This window comes from Loxodonta africana, chromosome 24 (genome assembly GCF_030014295.1).
Source record: "Loxodonta africana isolate mLoxAfr1 chromosome 24, mLoxAfr1.hap2, whole genome shotgun sequence".
Taxonomy (NCBI): Eukaryota; Metazoa; Chordata; class Mammalia; order Proboscidea; family Elephantidae; genus Loxodonta; species Loxodonta africana.
The window spans coordinates 26,807,238-26,823,373 of record NC_087365.1 but is presented as its reverse complement, the minus strand read 5'-3'; positions in this window follow the sequence as shown (position 1 = coordinate 26,823,373).

Here is a 16,136-nt window from a genome sequence, read left to right as displayed (position 1 = left end):
CCAGGACTCCATTGACTTTGTTAAAAAAAAAAAAAAAAAAGCGAAACCAAACCCAGTGCCATCGAGTCGATTCCGAGTCATAGCGACCCTACAGGACAGAGTAGAACTGCCCCATAGAGTTTCCAAAGAGACCCTGGCGGATCTGAACTGCTGACCCTTTGGTTAGAAGCCATAGCACTTATCCACTACACCACCAGGTTTTCCTTTTGTCAGGATGCCCTAAATGACCTATACTCATTTTTAAAATAAATTACAAAAATTAGCGCTATTTTTGCAGTATTATTAGAAATTGGCGCCTAAATTACTTAAGTGGCAATGCTTGCTGAAAACTCTACCTCCATAAATAAAGATCTGGACAACCCTGTGATGTCTCCTGCAGGCTTAGCTAAGGAAAGACCAAAAGAGAGGGATAGATACTTATTTTCGTACTCGAGAGGAAAAGACTGGCTTTTGGCTAAAATCCCAAGTCGTGAACAACAACAACAAAAAAAAACACCATTACTTGAAAGTAACTTCTTTTGGGTTCAGCTCAGCACCCACGCTCTGAAAACCAGCCTATCAGGGACCCTTGCTTCCGAAAACCAGCCATTCAACGACAACTTCGCTCTGGTAACTATGCTTCTCAAAGTTAGTAAATCAATGACTGCGCCAAGCTTGTAAAAGTCAGCCAATCAGCGACAGCGCCATCATCTAAACAACAGCCAATCAGCACGGGTCCAGTGACCAAGCTTCTGAAAGTCAGCCGTTACATAAACGCCCTACTCCAGAGACCACGCTATCACAGCGGAAAGGTCTGTCAATCGCGGAGCCCTTAAAGGTTCTGAAAGACCACCAACCCCTGAACGCCAAGTTTCCCAAAACCTTTTATGAGATCCGCTCTGGCTTTGTTCAGAGTGACTGGTGCCTTACAAGTACTGTCTCCTTTGCATGCAGTCAAGAAAGTAATCTTTTTTTTTTTTACATCAGATAATTGAGTTCAATGTATTGCTAGTACGCAAGTTCGAAACCCTTTCAAAGGTTCAACTCCTGATTACAGTTAGCTATGAGTTTAGATGGACGCAATTAGCAGCCATGAGATTATCAAATATTTTCAATCGTTATTACTATTACTTTTTTTTTTTTTTACTAACATATCAGCGGTTGTGCAGCCATCACCACAATCAATTTTGGAACGTATTTATCACCCCAACAGTAAACTCCATAGCCATCAGCAGTCATTTCTCCCCAGTCACTATGGATTTGCCTAGTCTAGACATTGCATATAAATGAAATCGTTGTATATGTCATGTGGTCTTTGGTGACTGGCTTCTTAGCAACCATGTTGTATTATGCATCAACATTTCATTTCTTTTTATTATCAAATAATTTTCCATTATGTGGCTGTCCCATGTTTTATTTGTTCATTTATCAATTGATTTGGGTTGTTTCCACTTTTTCATTATTATGAATGATGCTGCTATGAACATTCATATATAAGATTTTCTGTGGCTATATGTTTTCATTTCTCTTGTTATATACCTAGGAATGGAATTTCTGGGTCATATGCTAAGTCTATGTTTAACCTTTTAAGGAATTGCCAACCTGTTTTCCAAAGAAGCTACACCATTTTACATTCCCACTAGCATTGTATAAGGATTCCAATTTCTCCACATCCTCATTAACATCTTTATCTGTCTTTTTTATTATAGACGTCCTGTTGGATGGGGAGTGGTATCTCATAGTTTTGGTTTGCATTTCCCTCATGGCTAATGATGTTGAGCATCTTTTCACTTGCTTATTGGCCATTTGTATATCTTCTTTGGAGAAAGTCTGTTCAGATTTTTTGCCCATTTTTTCATTGCATTGTTTATCTTTTTTATTATCGAGTTGTTGTAATTCTTTATATATTCTAGATACGAGTCTTTTATCAGCTATATGATTTGGGAAAATTTTCTCTCATTCTGTGGGTTTTCATTTTCCTCATAGTGTCCTTTGAAGCACAAAACTTCCCATTTTTGATGATGTCCAATTTATTTTTTCTTTTGTTTCTTCTGTTTGGGTGTCATATCTAAGAAACAATTGCCTAATCCTAGGTCGTGAAGATTTATGTTATTTTCTAAGAGTTTAATAGTTTTAGCTCTTACCTTTAGATCTGTGATCTGTTATATTTTTTGTATAAGGTATGAGTTATGGGTCTTCGTTCTTTTGAATGTGGAAATCCTGTTGTTCCAGCACTATTTGCTGAACTGACTATCCTTTCCCCATCGAATGATTTTGGCACCCTTTTGAAAATCAATTGTACTACAAAGCAAGTGTAAATTTTGTGACAAACTCTCTGAACTAACCCCAAAAACCCATTGCTGTCAAGTCAAGAACAGTAGGCATTTATTAAACAAGGAATAAGTCCTTTTGAAGCTCTTTGTGCAGTATGCACTTGTTCATTGAATTTTGAAAATAGTGGAAAGTTAGGTATGAATCAGCATATACTAACAGCTAAGTATAAAAGATGTGTGATTTCTTCAACTTGTACCAAGGAAAGTGTCAAAATGACAAATTTTGATTCAGAGAAATTCCAATGAAGAAGGTAAAATATTCATATCAGAAATTGTAATGGCCTTCCACATTGTACATTGTCATCATTCATTCAGCTCAAATACTGCTACCAGATGTATTTACTGATTTCCAAATATTGCAAGCAAAATTTTAAAATGCCAGGACAAAATCTACAGCAATAAAAAAAAAAAATGTTGTCTTAGTTATCTAGTGCTGCTGTAATAAAAATACCGCAATTGGATGACTTTAACAAACAGAAATTTATTCTCTCACAGTCTAGGAGGCTAGAAGTCCAAATTCAGGGCACCAGCTCCAGGAAAAGGCTTTCTCTGTCAGCTCTGGGGGAAGGTCCTTGTCATTAATCTTCCCCTGGTGTAGGAGCTTCTAAGTGCAGGGACCCTGGGTCCAAAGGGTGCGCTCTGCTCCTGGCACATAGCTATTGGTGGTAGGTGGTCACCCTGTCTCTCTGCTTGATTTTCTCTTTTATATCTCAAAAGAGATTGACTCAAGATACAATGTAATCCTATGGATTGAGTCCTGCCTCATTAACATAACTGCTTCTAATCCTGCTTCATTAACAGCATAGAGGTTAGGATTTACAACACATAGGATAATCACATCAGATCACAAAATGATGGACAACCACACAGTACTGGGGATCATGGCCTAGCCAGGTTGATACACATTTTGGGGGGACACAATTTAATCCATTTAATTAAATTTAATCAATTTAATCCACCTGAATTTAGAGACCATCTCAAGAATAGAGTTGACGCATTGAACACTAATGACCGAAGACCAGAAAAGTTGTGGAATGACATCAAGGACATCATACATGAAGAAAGCAAGAGGTCATTAAAGAGACAGGAGAGAAAGAAAAGACCTAAATGGATGTCAGAAGAGACTCTGAGACTTGTTCTTGAACGTCGAGTAGCTAAAGCAAAAGGGAAAAATGATGAAGTAAAAGAGCTGAATAGAAGATTTCAAAGGGTGGCTCCAGAAGACAAAGTAAAGTATTATGATTACATGTACAAAGACCTGAGATAGGAAACCAAAAGGGAAGAACATGCTCAGCATTTCTCCAGCTGAAAGAACTGGAGAAAAAATTCAAGCCTTGAGTTGCAATACTGAATGATTCTACGGGGAAAATACTAAATGATGCAGGAAGCATAAAAATAAGATAGAATACACAGAGTCACTATATCAAAAAGAATTGGTCAACATTCAGCCATTTCAAGAGGTAACATATGATCAGGAACCTATGATACTGAAGGAAGAAGTCCAAGCTGCACTGAAGGCATTGGCGGAAAACAAGGCTCCAGGAATTGACAAAATACCAATTGAGATGTTTCAACAAACGGACGCAGCACTGGAAGTGCTTACTCGTCTATGCCAAGAAATTTGGAAGACAGCTACCTGACCAGCCAACTGAAAGAGATCCATATTTATGCCTATTCCCAAGAAAGGCTATCCAACCGAATGTGGAAATTATCAAACAATATCATTAAAAATCACATGCAAGCAAAATTTTGCTGAAGATCATCCAAAAGTGGCTGCAGCAGTATATCGACAGGGAACTGACAGAAATTCAATCTGGATTTAGAAGAAGACGTGGAACCAGGAATGTCATTGGTGATGTCAGATGGATCCTGGGTGAAAGCAGAGAATACCAGAAAGATGTTTACCTGTGTTTTATTGACTGTGCAAAGGCGCTGGACTGTGTGGAACATAACAAATTATGGACAACATTGTGAAGAATGGGAATTCTGGAACACTTAAGTGTGCTCATGAGGAATCTGTGCATGGATCAGGAGGCAGTCCTTCGAACGGAACAAGGGGATACTGCATGGCTTAAAGTCAGGAAAGGTGTGCGTCAGGGTTGTATGCTTTCACTGTACCTATTCAATCTGCATGCTGAGCAAATAATCTGAGAAGCTGGACTATCTGAAGAAGAACAGGGCATCAGGATTGGAGGAAAACTCGTAAACAACCTGCGTTATGCAGGTGACACAACCTTCCTTGCTGAAAGTGGAGAGGACTTGAAGCATTTACTGATAAAGATCAGAGACCACAGCCTTCAGAATGGATTACACCTCAACATAAAGAAAACAAAAATCCTCACGACTGGACCAATAAGCAACATCATGATTAATTGAGAAAATATTGAAGTTGTCAAGGATTTAATTTTACTTGGATCTACAATCAACACCTATGGAAGCAGCAGTCAAGAAATCAAAAGAAGCATTGCATTGGGCACATCTGCTGTAAAAGACCTCTTTAAAGTGTTGAAAAGCAAAGGTGTCACCTTGAGGACTAAGGTGCACCTGACCCAAGCCATGGTGCTTTCAATTGTTTCATATGCGTGCGAAAGCTGGGCAACGAATAAGGAAGACCGAAGAAGAATTGATGCCTTTGAATTGTGGTGTTGGCGAAGAATATTGAATTTACCATGGACTGCCAAAAGAGCAAGCAAATCTGTCTTGGAAGAAGTACAACCAGAATGTTGCTTAGAAGCAAGAATGGCGAGACTACATCTCATATACTTTGGACATTTTGTCAGGAGGGACGAGTCCCTGGAGAAGGACATCATGCTTGGTAAAGGAAAGGGTCAGCAAAAAAGAGGAAGACCCTCAATGAGATGGATTGACACAGTGGCTACAACAAATGGCTCAAGCTTGGCAACTATTGTGAGAATGGCGCGGGACTGGGCAGTGTTTCGTTCTGTTGTGCTTAGGGTCGCTATGAGTTGGAACCAACTCGTCGGCACCTAACAAAAACAACAACAATTTAGTCCATAACAAACGTAATAGCTCCATTTACTATTGTAATGATTATCAAAGACTGTAAATGTCTCACCTTTTTATGACGAGTCATAGATGCAAATAATCACAACACAGAAAAAATTTCCTTTTGGTGGTGCAAAATTTTTCTCACGAAAAAGACTTGCTTGTAAGGCTACTATGAGTAATAGGCCTTCCTAAGGAGACTTCAAAAATGAGCAAATTTTTGCAGCGATTCTATTATTGAGTTAGGAGTTAATGAGAAAAATTGCTATGCTTTTGGTGGTGAAAATACAAATAAATTTTGTAGATGTTTGCATAAAGCTCCAAATAATGTTTATTCAAAGGTGAAGTAAAGCATGAATTCTATGGAAGCTCTTGGCAATTCTGCCCATATTCTGCATAATGCTGCTCAAATAATATCTTATGTCCTTTTTATTGACTTTGAAATCATTGTCGTGAAATTGTTCTCTTACATCAGCATTTATAACGTTCATACTGGACAATTAAGGGATTTTTGTGATTTTGCTGGCATTCACTGTTCTCCAGTTCTCTCACATTTAAAAACCTATTAGCTCTCTTTAACAAATGCAGTCAAGAGAATCTTCAGTTTATTAAAAGCACTGAGATTATACTTAATTCTGAAGAAAAAAAATTTTTTTTTTTTTGAAGAAAAGGCCCCCAAAATTCTTATCTACTTTTAAAATAAACCATTGAGGGAAACCTATTTATTTCTTCTTCATAGTTGACAATATCTCTTTAGCAATAGGATTATGCAAATCGAAAGAGGAGCTGCAAGTGTTATGGAAGTACTCTATTGCTTAAAAGAACTTGCTGAACACACTGAGGAAATGTTGACAAATTTATCCTTTTAAGTGTCAAGGTTGTTTTTAAAAGGGACACTATTACTTATGAATAGGAAAAGAAATTCTGGCCTGAAGTGGGTAATTATTACAGCACTTTCCAAACCTATCTTTTGAAATGGATTTTATCCAATGAAGAATTTTATTTTTTTACATGGATGTTACCAAATACTTACCCAGCATAAGAACAAGTGGAATTGTGATATGTAATATTGAAGACCACCGCCTGTCTGTCAGTTTGTCATACTGTGGTGTCTTCTGTGTTGCTATGATGCTGGAAGCTATGCCACCAGTATTTCAAATATCAACAGAGTCACCCATGATTGACAAGTTTCAATGGAGCTTCCGGACTAAGATAGATTAGGAAGAAAGGCCTAGCTGTCTACTTCCAAAAATTAGCCAATGAAAACCTTATGGATCACAACAAAATATTGTTCAATACAGTGCTGGAAGAAGAGCCCCATAGGTTGGAAAGCACTCAAAATATAGTGTGGCCACAACAGTGGGCTTGAGCATGCTAGTGCTCATGAAGATGGCACAGGACTAGGGAACATTTTGTTCTGTTGTACGTGGGGTTGAAGTTGACTCTGCGGCAACTAACAGCAACAGCAAGACATGTTGAAGAGAAAAGGAATACAAATTGACGACAATGTTCTTTTTTCAGTGGACATTTTAAAAAGTCATTGATTAAGAAATCCAACATAATTCTGAAGAATAGAAAACAAAATTATGCCATAAAAGATGGTATTTGCTTCAACAAATCAAATTTGAAGAGCAAATCTCAAATGTGAAGATCAATTTTCAATTCTCAAAAGCAACTCAATTCATTACATCAATGCCAGAGTTGTTAACTCTGTGCCAGCACATGTTCAGTATACTGGTTCATAATGCTAATATTGAGTGTATTTTCTCATTAATTAATGTTCAGTGGACAAAAGAACAAAATAAGTTAGATGTCACCACAGTAGAAGCTATGTTACCTTGTCAATGGAACATAGACTGTCTCTGAAAGGAATTTTATAAGCAAATTTTGCAAAATGATGAACTGTTAAGGAGAACAGAATGGTCAGAGGACTATAATTACAGAAGAATGTAATTTAGGTACTTATAATTTATTTCCTATAAATAATATTTTTAGTATAAGTATGTCCCATGCAATATTTTCTTTTAAATTAATGTACATATACATAAGCAATTATATCTAAAGAAAAAAAATTTTTTTTCATCTAATTCACATTTAATTAGGCTTCTTGTATTTTTATTTGCTATTTCTGGGAACTCTACTCATGGATAATCTGAAATAAAGTTCCCTGGTGCCCCTTTGAAGTCCACTCACCTACCCCAGCCCCAGGCAACCACTGATTTGATTTTAATGGCCATAGATTAGTTTTTTCTGTTCTTGAAATTAATATGAATCCAGTCAGCAATGTGATTTTGAGATTCATTTACTTTGTTGTGTGTATCAGTAGTTTGCTCCCTTTTATTGATGAGTAGTGGTTTGGACATAATATAATTTGTTATCCATTAATGGATATTTGGATTGCTTCAATTTCAAGGCTGTTATGTATAAACTAGAAGACCAGGGGAAGACTACAGAACACACCATCAATTGCTCATATGCAAGTTCAAGTTGAATCTGAAGAAAATCAAAACAAGTCCACAAGAGCCAAAATACGACCTTGAGTATGTCCCACCTGAATTTGGAGACCATCTCAAGAATAGATTTGACACGTTGAACACTAATGACTGAAGACCAGACAAGTTGTAGGATGACATCAAGGACATCATACATGGAGAAAACAAAAAGTCCTTAAGAAGACAAGAAAGAAAGAAAAGATCAAACTGGACATCAGAAGAGACTCTGAAAGTTGAAAGTAAAGTAGCTAAAGTGAACGGAAGAAATGATGAAGTAATAGCCGAACAGAAGATTTCAAAGGGTGGCTGGAAAAGACAAAGTAAAGTATTATAATGACATGCACAAAGACCTGGAGATAGAAAACCAAAAAGGTTTTGACATTTCTCAAGATGAAAGAACTGAAGAAAAAACTCAAGCCTCGTGTTGCAATTTTGAAGGATTGTACGGGCAAAATACTGAACGGTGCAGGACGCATTAAAAGAAGATGGAAGTTCACTTGAAGCTCAATAAAAGTTAAAAAAAAAAAAAAAGAAGAAGATGGAAGTAATATACAGAGTCACTGTACCAAAAAATTCGTCAACATTCAACCATTTCAGGAGGTAGCATATGATCCAGAACCAATGGTATTGAAGGAAGAAGTCCAAGCTGCACTGAAGGCATTGGCAAAAAACAAGGCTCCAGGAATTGACAAAGTACCAGTTGAGATGTTTCAACAAACAGATGCAGCCCTGGAGGTGCTCACTCATCTATGCCAAGAAATTTGGAAGACAGCTACCTGGCCAATTGACTGTAAGGGACATATATTTATGCCCATTTCAAAGAAAGGTGATGCAACAGAATGCAGAAATTATCAAACAATATCATTAATATCACACACAAGTAAAATTTTGCTGAAGGTCATTCAAAAATGGTTGCAGCAGTACATTGACAGGGAACTGCCAGGAATTCAAGCCAGATTCGGAGGATGTGGAATGAGCAATATCACTGCTGATGTAGGATGGATCCTGGCGGAAAGCAAAGAATACCAGAAAGATGTTTACCTGTGTTTGACTGTGTGGATCATAACAAATTATGGATAACATTGCAAAGAATGGGAATTGCAGAACACTTAATTGTGCTCACGTGGAACCTGTGCATAGATCAAGAGGCAGTAGTTTGGACAGAACAAGGGGATACTATGTGGATTAAAATCAGGAAAGGTGTGCATCAGGGTTGTATCCTTTCACCATACTTAGTCGATCTATATGCTGAGTAAGTAATCAGAGAAGCTGGACTATATGAAGAAGCTGGACTGAAGGAAGGTTCATTAACAACCTGTGATATGCAGATGACGCAACTTTGTTTGCTGAAAGTGAAGAGGACTTGAAGTATTCACTGATGAAGATCAAAGACTACATACAGCCTTCAGTATGGATTACACTTCAACATAAAGAAAACAAAAATCTTCACAACTGGACGCATAAGCAACATCATGATACATGTAGAAGACACTGAGGTTGTCAAGGATTGCATTTTACTTGGATCCACAATCAACAGTCATGGAAGCAGTAGTCAAGAGATCAAACCATGTATTGCATTGGACAAATCTGCAAAAAACCTTTCAAGTGTTGAAAGAGCTGTGCCTGACCCAAGCCATGATATTTTCAATCGCCTCATATGCATGCGAAAGGTGGACAATGATTAAGGAAGACTGAAAAATTGATGCCTTTGAATTATGGTATTGGTGAAGAATATTGAATATGTCCCAGACTGCCAGAAAAATGAACAAATCTGTCTTGAAAGAAATACAGCCAGAATGCTCCTTGGAAGTGTGGATGGCGAGACTTCCTGTCACATTCTTTGAACATGTCATCAGGAGGGACCAGTCCCTGGAGAAAGACATCATGCTTGGTATGGTAGAGGGTCAATGAAAAGAAGGAAGACCCTCAATGAGATGGATTGACACAGTGGCTGCAACGATGGGCTCAAACATAGCAACGATTGCAAGGATGGTGCAGGGTGGGACAGTGTTTCGTTCTGTTGTACATAGGGTTGCTATGAGTCGGAACCAAATCGACAGCACCCGACAACAACAACAATATATAAACTCAGGAGCCCTGGTTGCACAATGGTTAAGCACTAGGCTGCCAACTGAGTGGTTCGAACCCACTATTGGCTCCATGGGAGAAAAGACCTGGTGATCTGCTTCTGTAAAGATTTACGACCTAAGAAACCCAGTGGGGCAGTTCTACCCTGTCATATAGGGTTGCTGTTGAGTTGGATCGACTTGATGGTACACAACAACATGTATAAATGCCTATGAAAATTCATGAATAAGTCTTTGTAGGGCCATATGTTTAATTTTTCTTGGGTAAATCCTTAACAATAGAATTGCTAGGTCTTATGGTATTCATGGAAACCCTGGTGGCGTAACGTTTAAGAGCTACAGCTGCTAACCAAAAGGTCGGCAGTTCGAATCCGCCAGGTGCTCCTTGAAAACCCTGTGGGGCAGGTCTACTCTGTTGTATAGGGTTGCTATGAGTTGGAATTGGTTCGACAGCAATGGGTTTGGTTTTTTGGTTTTATGGTATTCTGTACGTTTATAAGAAGCCATCAAATAGGTTTACAAAGTGGTTGTACCATTTTGTCCTCCCATCAGCAGTATATGAGATTCCCAGTTGCTCTACATCCTCACCAATACTTGAATAAAATACTTTAATTCTCTTGGGTATGCAGTGGTATCCCATTGTGGTTTTATTTTGCATTTCCCTAATGATTAAGCCTGTTGGACGCCTTTTCATGCTCTTATTAGCTGTCAGAATACCTTTCGTTGTTAAATGCTTTTCAAGTGGTTTGCTCAGTTTTTAAATTGAGTTGTCTTTTATTACGAGTGAAGGCATTTTTTATATATTTTGGATATGAATCCTTTCCTGGGTATACGTATTGAGAATGTTTTCTTCCAGTTTGTGTGTTGTTTTCATTTTCTTACAAATGTCTTTTGTAGAGCAGAATGGTTTAATATTGATGAAGTCTAATTTACCTTTTTCCCCTCTTTTACTTAAGAGGTGAATATGGTCGGCTATGGTATTCAGAGATATGAGGACAGTGAGAGGTAGGAAGCCCTGGACCAGCCAAGAGGCTTTCCTTGAGGTAATAATCCCCCTCCCCACAATTCCCCAACTCAGAATCTTGAAGATGCAAAATAATAAAAGCTTGATCCAATTCAGTTTTGATCTTTTTTGGCAAGGCTACTTCATAGGTGGAGGGATGTTTGCCATCGAGAGGCGCACGGTGTCTGGTTGTTTTTGTGATGTAAGTAGTCAGTGATGCTGGATTCCTAGATTCATTGATTCTATATACGAGAAAAGAGAAAATATCCTAATTCCATAATTTTTCTGCATGTATTTCGTGGAATTCTTCTAAAATGAGAAACATTCTCTTATTAATTATGTGGTTTCCCTGAGGTATAGATTGTAGAGGAAGGGCAGCATAAATGCTCTCTTCTTTCCCTTTTCATTTAATTATCAATTTTTAAAATAATGCATTGGTTCCCTAGAATTCCCCAAAGGCAACCAGTGAGTTTTTTTTTTTTTTTTGGTGCTTGTTTGTTTTATTATGAACTCATGGATTTAAATATGAGTATAATGATATGTTTCAATCCACTGCAGCTGTTATTCTTATTGAATATTTTCTTCTCTCACAACTAAACAAAATCGGAGGCTATAGACTCCAAGGAACTTACTCTTTAATTTTTTTTCTTTTTCTTAGATTTTGTACTATCATGAGAAAAAAACAAAACAAACATACAGAATCTCCGAAGATTCTGTTATTTGCTGTTGAGAAACATTATCATGGCCATTTCAGAGCCAAAGAAACCTAAGTGTACAGAATGTTAGAGCCATGAAGCCTGGAAGAACTGAAGGGACATCAGAATGTCAATCTTGTGGGAGGTGTGCAACCTGAAGCCAGAGCCTGGCCCTGATGCTGGCCACCTCACGTCAAGTTCAGAGTCAGGATGCTGAGCCATGGGAGTATCTGGGCTGAAGTCTTCAACTAAGGGGTACTCACACCTACCCTTAGGCCCTGATGCTGTCTCTCCTCTTGTCATCTGCCTTCTTCAGTTCTAAGTGCTGTGTGAGAATATCACTGCCCATCCACCCATGTATCCATTCATGCATCTATCCATCCATCAGTCATCATGAATCGAGCTTGTCCTGTGTTTGAGGCACTGTGTTAAGCAATATGGACAACAATACAAACAAATGAAGGTCCCATTAATTACAATAAATAATTACTGGATGCTCAGCCATGGCATTTTCAATCGCGTCGTATGCATATGAAAGATGGACAATGAATAAAGAAGACATAAGAAGAACAGACGCCTTTGATTTGTGGTGTTGGCGAAGAATGTTGAATATACCATAGACTGCCAAAAGTAAAAACAAATCCGTCTTGGAAGAAGTACAACCAGAATGCTCCTTAGAAGCAAGGATGGCAAGACTGCATCTAACATGCTTTGGACATGTTGTCAGGAGAGATCAGTCCCATGCTTGGTGAAGTACAGGGTCAGTAGAAAAGAGGAAGACCCTCAGTGAGATGGGATGCCACAGTGGCCGCAACATGGGCTCAAGAACGACAATGATTGTAAGGATGGCGCAAGACCAGGCAGTGTTTCGTTCTGTTGTGCATAGGGCCGCTATGAGTCGGAACCAACTAGATGGCACCTAACAACAACAGCAATAACAGTATTAATAATGCACCAGATAGTGTTCTGAACACTTTACGTGTGTTAACTCTTTCAATCCTCATACGCACTCCATATGGCCTGTGCTATTATGATTATTCTGCATTTTACACATGCGAAACAGGGGCAGAGGGGATTATACATAGTCCAAGGGCACACAGCTGGCAAGTGACAGAGGCTGGATTCAACCGAGTCTGTATGCTTAACCCCATACTTTATAAAATGATATATACCATATACTAGATTCTATTGGAGTGCTAGAAGGGAAAGAGCAACTGCCTGTTGTGGTCTGGAAGGTCTCTCAAAAGGAGCGACATTTGTGTATGGGATCTAGAAGGTAAGTGACAATAAAAGCTATTGTTTAAAAACATAGTATTTCTTTTTTTTCTTTTTATAATTTTTATTGTGCTTTAAGTTTTTTTTTTAAGTGAAAGTTTACAAATCAAGTCAGTCTCTCACACAAAAACTTATATACACCTTGCTGCATACTCCCAATTACTCTCCTAATGAGACAGCCCACTCTCTCCCTCCACTCTCTCTTTTTGTGTCCCCTCTACCCTCTCATCTTCCCTCCAGGCAGGAGATGCCAACATAGTCTCAAGTGTCCACCTGATCCAAGAAGCTCACTCCTCACCAGCATCCCTCTCCAACCCACTGTCCAGTCCAATCCATGTCTGAAGAGTTGGCTTCGGGAATGGTTCCTGTCTTGGGCCAACAGAAGGTCTGGGGACCATGACCACCGGGGTCCTTCTAGTCTCAGTCAGACCATTAAGTCTGGTCTTTTTATGACAATTCCGGCTCTGCATCCCACTGCTCTCCTGCTCCCTCAGGGGTTCTCTGTTGTGTTGCCTGTCAGAGCAGACATCGGTTGTAGCCGGGCACCATCTAGTTCTTCTGGTCTCAGGATGATGTAGTCTCTGGTTCACGTGGCCCTTTCTGTCTCTTGGGCTCGTAATTACCTTGCGTCCTTGGTTGCTCTCCTTTGATCCAGGTGGGTTGAGACCAATTGATGCATCTTAGATGGCTGCTTGTTAGCATTTAAGACCCCAGATGCCACTCGTCAAAGTAAGATGCAGAATGTTTTCTTAATAGATTTTATTATGCCAATTGACTTAGATGTCCCCTGAAACCATGGTCCCCAAACCCCTGCCCCTGCTACACTGGCCTTCGAAGCATTCAGTTTATTCTGGAAACTTCTTTGCTTTTGGTCAGTTGTGCTGACCTTGCCTGTATTGTGTGTTGACTTTCCCTTTACCTAAAGTAGTTCTTATCTACTATCTACTTAGTGTATACCCCTCTCCCAGCCTCCCTCCCTCCCCGCTTTCTTAACCACAAAAGAATGTGTTCTTCTCAGTTTAAACTACTTCTCAAGCTCTTATAATAGTGGTCTTATACAGTATTTGTCCTTTTGCAACCGACTAATTTCACTCAGCATTATGCCTTTCAGGTTCCTCCATGTTATGAAATGTTTCACAGATTCCTCGCTGTTCTTTATCAATGAGTAGTGTTCCATTGTGTGAATATACCATAATTTATTTATCCATTCATCTGTTGATGGGCACCTTGGTTGCTTCCATCTTTTTGCTATTGTAAAGAGTGCTGCAGTAAACATGGGTATGCATATATCTCTTCGTGTAAAGGCTCTTATTTCTCTTGGATATATTCCGAGGAGTGGGATTGCTGGATCCTATGGTAGTTCTATTTCTAGCTTTTTAAGTAAGTGCCAAATCAATTTCCAAAGTGGTTGTACCATTTAACATTCCCACCAGCAGTGTATAAATGTTCCATTCTCTCCATAACCTCTCCAACATTTATTATTTTGTGTTTTTTGGATTAATGCCAGCCTTGTTGGAGTGAGATGGAATCTCATTGTAGTTTTGATTTGCTTTTCTCTAATGGCTAATGATTGTGAACATTTCCTCATGTATCTGTTAGCTACCTGAATGTCTTCTTTAGTGAAGTGTCTATTCATATCTTTTGCCCATTTTTTAATTAGGTTATTTGTCTTTTTGTCGTTGAGCTTTCACACTATCATGTAGATTTTGGAGATCAGGTGCTGATCGGAAATGTCATAGCCAAAAATTTTTTCCCAGCCTGTAGGTAGTCTTTTTAGTCTTTTGGTGAAGTCTTTGGATGAGCATAGGTGTTTGATTTTTAGGAGCTCCCAGTTATCTAGTTTTTCTTCTGCATTCTTAATAATGTTTTGTATTCTGTTTATGCCATATATTAGGGCTGCTAATGTTGTCCCTATTTTTTCTTCCATAATCTTTATTGTTTTAGATTTTATATTCAGGTCTTAGATCCATTTTGAGCTCATTTTTGTGCATGGAGTGAGGTATGGATCTTGTTTCGATTTTTTGCAGATGGATATCCAGTTATGCCAGCACCATTTGTTAAAAAGACTGTCTTTTCCCCATTTAACTGTTTTGGGGCCTTTGTCAAATATCAACTGCTCATATGTGGATGGATTTACGTCTGGATTCTCAATTCTGTTCCATTGGTCTATGTATCTGTCATTGTACGAGTACCAGGCTGTTTTGACTACTGTGGAGGTATAATAGGTTCTAAAATCAGGTAAAGTAAGGCCTCCCACTTTGTTCTTCTTTTTCAGTAATGCCTTATTTATCTGGGGCCTTTTTCCCTTCCATATGAAGTTGGTGATTTGTTTCTCCATCTCATTAAAGAATGTCGTTGGGATTTGGATTGGAACTGCATTAAATGTATAGATCGCTTTGGGTAGAATAGACATTTTTATAATGTTAAGTCTTCCTATCCATGAGCAAGGTACGTTCTTCCACTTATGTAAGTCTCTTTTGGTTTCTTGCAGAAGCGTACTGTAGTTTTCTTTGTATAAGTCTTTTACATCTCTGGTAAGATTTATTCCTAAGTATTTTATCTTCTTGGGGTCTACTGTAAATGGCATTGATTTGGTGATTTCCTCTTTGATATTCTTTCTGTTGGTGTAGAGGAATCCAACTGATTTTTGTATGTTTATCTTGTATCCTGATACTCTGCTGAATTCTTCATTAGTTTCGGTAGTTTTCTTGAGGATTCCTTAGGGTTTTCTGTGTATAAGATCATGTCATCTGCAAATAGAGATACTTTTACTTCTTCCTTGCCAATCTGGGTGCCTTTTATTTCTTTATCTAGCCTAGTTGCCCTGGCTAGGATCTCCAACACAATGTTGAATAAGAGCGGTGATAAAGGGCATCCTTGCTTGGTTCCCAAGCTCAGTGGGAATGTTTTCAGGCTCTCTCCATTTAGGGTGTTGTTGGCTGTTGGCTTTGTATAAATCCCCTTTATTATGTTGAGGAACTTTCCTTCTATTCCTATTTTGCTGAGAGTTTTTATCATGAATGAGTGTTGAACTTTGTCAAATGCCTTTTCTACATCAATTGATAAGATCATGTGATTCTTGTCTTTCGTTTTATTTATGTGGTGGATTATATTAATTGTTTTTCTAATGTTGAACCATCCCTGCATGACTGGTATGAATCCCACTTGGTCACGGTGAATTATTTTTTTGATATGTTGTTGAATTATACTGGCTAGAATTTTGTTGAGGATTTTTGCATCTAAGTTCATGAGGGATATAGGTCTAT